This window comes from Sciurus vulgaris (assembly GCF_902686455.1).
Source record: "Sciurus vulgaris genome assembly, chromosome: 6".
Lineage (NCBI taxonomy): Eukaryota > Metazoa > Chordata > Mammalia > Rodentia > Sciuridae > Sciurus > Sciurus vulgaris.
The window spans coordinates 138,349,124-138,355,915 of record NC_136466.1 but is presented as its reverse complement, the minus strand read 5'-3'; positions in this window follow the sequence as shown (position 1 = coordinate 138,355,915).

The following is a 6,792-nucleotide window of genomic DNA, read 5'->3' as shown; positions in this document are numbered from 1 at the left end:
GGGCACCCAGCACTTTGTACAGGACAGAGGACATGTTTTCTTGTCCTTTGGAACATTATGTCTGCCCCAGCCGAAGTGCTGAATAGGACGTGTGAAATATTAACCTCTAAGACAGACCTCAGGTCCAAGAGGGCGGCAAACGGCCTTCACCACTATCTTTGCAGTAATCTTTTGAGAACAAGACACATTGCTTGAGATGGGGCAGCAAAGTTAGGCGGCTTTTGACCCTTGCCCCAAAACCTTCCTCCCTTAAATCGTTTTGATTCCTATGTGTTTAGGAAGGTATTCTACCCTGCAAAGGCAACATTGAGCAGAAATAACATTTTGCAGCCTATTAAACTGGGAAATGAGGTTCTGTTAACTTACACTGAAAAGGAGTCCTTAGAATGCATTATTGTAAGTGCTGACATGGTTATAGGGGCCTCAGTAATAGGGCATAGCTGTGTCAGTCAGTTATACATGGGTTATGCATTTACAGTGAGTATGTATCATTGATTTTAATTCTTGGAGTAGATCCTGCAAGATTTATCATCTAAAACACTGACCCAAGAAGTTTTTGCCTATTTTTGGAACCAAGTCAGACCAGAGTTGAATTCCTGAGATGGTTAATTTTGAGTAAGGGTGAGATAGCATAGCAGCTAAGAATTTAGGCTTGGGAGTCACATCCACCCCCAGGACTCACTGTTTTTTAGCTCTGTGGCTTGAGGTAACTCACTCAATGTTTATTTTTTCATCTTCTACATGGGAATAGAGTTGCTGAGCTGTTAGGAAAAACCAATAGGCACTTAAATAGGGACCCCCCAGGCCTCATGCAGGAAGCGCCTGATAAATGGTAGCTGTGATTGAACCGCAGCTAGGTTTCCTGGAAGCTCTGTGTTGTGTAGTACTGCGCTGCACCCAACATCGCTCTTCCACTGGGGTGTTCAAACACTTTTAGAATAGCAAGAAACCACAAGTAAATGGCTAATAAGTAGACACATGGGGAGGAGTAGGGCCTCATTGTTTTGCCCAGTTGAAAAAATGAGAGCGTTTGCCAAAGTGAGAATCACCTCCCACCCAACTCTGTTCAGTGCCTACAGAAAGTAGGCTCCGATGGGAACAGGACTCAGGGAACAGAATCTCCTCTAAGTTACCTCCCAGAGGAGATTTCTAACGGACCTTAAGTCAAACCCATGTCTATATCATTGCCAATGACAGTTTAGATCACCCATGAAACACTGAAGTCTGTGCACACCCAGACAAATTAAATCAGGATTTCTGGGGAAAGAAACATCATATATCTTAAAGATTCCCATATGATTCCTTTGTACTGACAAGTTGGAACTCTAATGGTCTACAACTCTTTGTTCCCTTAAAGAAATACCAAGTGGGTTAGACTATTAGTGAGTTGAAAGAACTCCAGGGAATAATTTAGTCAAAAGATTAGGAGGGCTGGGGGTGTAGCTCAGTGGTGGAGCTCTTGTCTAGTAAACACTAGATCATGGGTTCAATCCCTGCCATAGCAAATAAATAAATTAATTTCAAGAAAGAAAATATTAAGAAACTGAGGGCTAGAAAGAGTGCATGGCTTGTATAATTATTAAATGGAAGATTGGGATAGAGTTGGTACCAGGAGAGTTCTACATCTTAGAACGAGACTCTCCTGTCCTACTCCTAGAGATTATATAAGTTGGTTTTTAAAACCATTTTTAAGCAGACTGTACAAAGCCCGTTATATGGAGACTGAACACCTCTAGGTCTGGTAATGTAGCTCAGTGGTAGAGTTGTTGCCTACCATGCATGAAGCCTTGGGTTTAATGCCCAGTAACACACACACACACACACACACACACACACACACACACACACCAAAAGAAACAAAGAAAAAAAATAGAGGAAGAAGAAGGAAAAATGCCCTCCATTTAGTAGATGAAACACAAAAGAAGAGAGCTCAGCAAGGTATTTTGAACATGGTATTTCACAAGTGTTTCCTGAACCAACAGAGAAAAGGGTCTAACTGTATGTCACTGGATAATGTTTTGTCTGGGTTGCATAGTTGGTCAAACTGGCCCATTGATTTGGCTGCTTTAGCTAGGTCTCAGATACAAGCCACAGATCAAAGAATTTAAATTCATTTCAGTACATTCTCTATTATTCAGTGTTTAGCCTTTTTTTTTCCCCTAGCATGATAGGAAGCCTGAGTTCTGGAATTGGCAACTTTTAATATCCTTGACTAATGATGACCTTTTTAATTTTGTACCTACCCTCAGCTGTTTTCTTCAATAACTTTCTTAAGAATATCTCCTACTAGAACTTAAAAAAATAGTCATCATCATCATGAGTGTTCAGAAGGAGGTGAATTTTACAGAGGTTTTATGCACCCACATCACGGCCTATCTCTAGATTATGCAGTACACCCACTCACTGGAAGTGTCTGTCCACGGTTCACAAGTTGAACTGAAGAATTAAGTTTATGACTAGTTCTCCAATTGTATTTTACTCAATTGTTTCAGTAAAAGACTCTAAGTTTGCATGCCTAATTCCACTGGCATGGAAAAAAAGTAGTTTAGTCTTTCTAATCAGAATACGCTCTAGCCTCCTGGCAGAGCTGGGCACAAGTTAACACATTTGCATGAACAGAAGCCAGAGTTAATTCTCGAATCCCTTTTTACACTCATTGAGGTTCTAAGACAGAGGAGAGGGTAAGTGTTGGAATACTCCCAGGATCTTCTGATCATGTAAGCATGAACACTGAGGCTTGAGGTTGAATTGGCAGCAGGAAGTCATCCCATCCTGGACTTCGATATGGCTTTTTGAGGAGTGAGAAGGGCTTGGTAAAGGCTTCCCTGCCCCATATACTTTGGGCTTTAGACCTCATGTGTCTGGGAACATGGTGAGCAAGTTTGTATAGCAAGGCAAAGCATTTCTGGGAAATGGCCAATCGACTGAGTGGTCTAACAGGGGGTGGGGTGGGTGGGGAGGGTTCTTATGGGTACGAGATGAGAAGTTTATAAATGACTAAAGACTGAACTCAAACGCCAGGGCTCTCACTTAACCCAGACAAGAAGATACCTTGGCACCTGGAGCCTGGTACACTGATGGGTGGGTGGCATGTGTGAACACACTGAAAGTCCTGTTTGACTAGAGGGCCTATGGGGACACGATGGACTCTGCTAAGCCCTTCTTCCCAACCCCCCTCACACCCTGAGACACTACCCACAGGGTCAAGCATGGGCAACACCTGCAGTGGTCACCTTGATTCTTTCTTCAGTGGATGGAACCCAGCAGGTGTTTAGTGGAAGCTCAGTGAGCTGCATTAAGTAGCGATGGTAATGCTGGAGGCACATTGCCATAGTGACACTGGTCAGAGGATGTGCTCGAGTTTGTATGTCTAATTTTAAAATGATAACAGCCAGGAACATGTACAAAAGAAAAGGAAAGGAAGATTTAAAAAGTAGAAGTATTCACAGATAACTGGAGTAGATGAAGGAGACAAACCCATTTTAAAAATTGAGAACTATATTTTGTATTATTAAATGATAAAGTATAACATTATGCTTCATGCTATTTCCTTTCCACCCTAAATCCAAGGGAAGAAAATGTCCTAAGAAATGAACAATTAACATGAACAATTTTAGAGTTTTTAATATTTAAAACAAATTAAATTACTGACAGAGAAGTCTCCAGAATTTTTCTATTGCAGGGTCTTCAGGGCAGTGATTCAAGAAGAACCACAGCAGAATAGACACAAAAAAAGTAACTTCATGAACTTTCCTTTTACCTATCATCTAAATGTACAGAGGATATTATGTTTAATCCTTGCAGGGAAAAGAATTTAGTCATGGATTCATTTCATTTCTAAGGCAATAGCCCAACATTATTTATACCTTTTCCAACAATCCTTCATATCTTCTCTTCATACAGTTATGCAAATTGACCAGCAAATATCTGTTTTTAAGGCTGTCCTTCCTAAGTTAGGTTAGATGCATTGACCAAAACTAACTCCTTTTCCTAGTTTCCAAGCTAGTTTTTAAATGAATTCATATATAAAAATGGTAGCAGTTTGATTTTTAGAAAATGCATGTTTTGCTTTCTTGTTGACATATGGAACCCTGAGTTAAGTCCACATGGATAAGTAGTATATCTAGCATGTGGATCTCAGGATATGGTCATTTATTCATCTCAGTCCTTCTTGACTTCACCTATGATGTGTGTGCACATCAATGCTGACAGTTAAACATGTTCCACTTTACACTTAAGTATGATTATAGCAGTCATTCTGAAAGTCTGAAGAGTTTGAGAAAGCCTGTTATTTAGAAGCATCTGCATTTAAAATGTTAAGCTATAAATGAGCAGCCACATACACTAGTAGCATTATTTTATAATATATAACACACCAGGGCATGTTAAAAGCAGGTAGGTAACCTTAAACTTTTTCTTTTGCAAAAACTGATGCAAGAAATACTGCCTGATATTTGGTTTCTTCTTTAATGGTGTGGCTGAATTATACAAAATCCCAAAGTGGTTTCCCTTTCCAGGCAGAGACCCACATGTATATAATCCTCAAAGGCATTGCTTGAGTGTTGCTCTACCTTTGTGCAACTCATGTTTCAGAGACGTGCTGACTTTTGAAGAGTTTAAAGGAAGAAGAATCCAGCTGTCCTGTAACATCAGCACAGAACAGTCAAACCGGGGTGTCTCTAGTAAATGTGTACAAACAGGTGGGACTTAAGTTTTATTACATTTCTACATACAGACCAAAACTCTTAAAAAAAATTCTTGGGCTTTAATAGACTAAACATAGGATCAGTTTAAGTTTTCTGATTCTTATATGCCATCTCCAGGTCTTAGGTGGCATTTTTGGTAGAATATGCCCTTTGTTTTGGTGTTCAGTTTACCCTTAGGGTTGGCATTAACCTTCAATGAGAAACTTACCATTGGCTCACATTTCCATGTCTGATATGATCTAGTCTAGTTAGACAAGATTTTGCAGCCAACAGGGCATTTACGTTTCATCTCCAAGAGTACTGGTGTCTTTGCTAATTCCAATGTTTAATGATACTTTTTAAGCCATTTACTGCTATCTTGTGTACTCAGTATATCAATTATCACTGTAAGGATGGTTCTTCCTGACACCACTGACTTCTTTTGGAGTAGGCATGGTTACTTTCAAATAAGATGAAGGAAAAAGAAAACTAAAAATATCAAAGATGGTGGGGAATAGTGGTGTGTACCTGTAATACTAGCTACTTGGGAAGCTGAGACAGCAGGATTATGTCAGCCCAGAAAAATAAAATAAAATAAAAATGAAAACAACTAGGAACTTTCCACTTTCTTATTGAATTTCAGGTTGACAAAGAATCAGCAACCCTATAACCAGCTCGTTCTTCCTTGGATACCTGTGTTCTAGCACACTGAAGCTCAGTAAGAGTTTCCAGAATCCTATCTAAAAGGCCAGAAGAACTCTTAAGGAAGAAAAAAGAATATTAGTGTCATTTGCTTACTTCTTGGTTCCTGGACAAAAGAAACAGGTTAAGAGATTGGAAATTCCTAGATAATGTCAAGTCGTATTATACAACTTACCTTGCTTCCTGGGGTAAAATATTACTATTACCTTAGTCTTGAAAATTTAGAACACAAAATCAAAAAAATTTTCCTGAAATGACTAATCTATCTTTCTTGAAATAGTGCTTTAAGTTATTGGGAAAAAAAAATCTGTAAGAAACTGTTGCTGAGCCAAGTTGGCAGAAATGCATAATCTCCAAGTTCGGAAGGTTGAGTCAAGAAACTCCAAAGGTGCAGGACAGAGCCACCTTTGCGGTCCTGAACAATGTGCTTATCAAAACAGACAAACAACAACAACAAAAACTCATGAAAGTTCATTTTCTACATCATCTTTGACAAATTGCTTCAGTGACCTCTGTAAGTAAAGTATAATGCATGATGTAGCCTTTCTTAGGCTTACTTACTTAGGAAATGAATATACAGCTCACTTATCTTCTTTCTTGGTTGTAATAACACAAGGAAAGACCTCAAGTATCACCTTGATCTCTATAAGTTTCAGAAAGTTTGTTCTAATGAGTGACTTTAAAGATTTTCTGATATGTCTATTCAATTGGATTGTCAAACCACCTCTGCTAGTATTAGAACTATTGAGAATTGAAGAAGAAAACCAAATTTATACCAGCTGCATAAAAACAAGTTATTTAAGAAAGTCATCCTGGTTATATCATTAGACAACATTTCCAAAGGCTCAAGTCTTAAATATTTATTTCATTTAATACTTTTTTCTGATTTTTAAGATAAGCTCCTGACATGACATTAACCAATAACTTTGGGGATCGTAGAAAAACACTAATTTTCTTCCCTTCCTTGTCCCATATAATAGACTTCATAGTTTTGATTTGGACGCTAATCTATGAGACTGAAATAATTAGTGTCTTAATTTTATATTAATATGAAGTCATATCCATGCAACGTACTATTCCTTTTAAACATTTATTGCTTACCTGATAACTCAGGTTTGGGTATTTTAAAAGTTATGAATAAACTAAACAAATCATCATATCATGTGGTGTCACATGAGTTTCTATTTCCCAAAAGGCCTAACTTATTTGAAAGGATAATTTTATATATTAAGTCTAGTTTTTCTGGTTTTCTAGACTATAAAGATTCATTTATTAATGTATATCTGTACATTTTAAAATGTGTTTTTCAAAATCATCTCCAGTTACAGATACTTTTAAAGTAAATCTAACACTGGGTCACCCTCTGCTCCTGCCATAATAGATAAGTTTGATTTATATTAGTGAT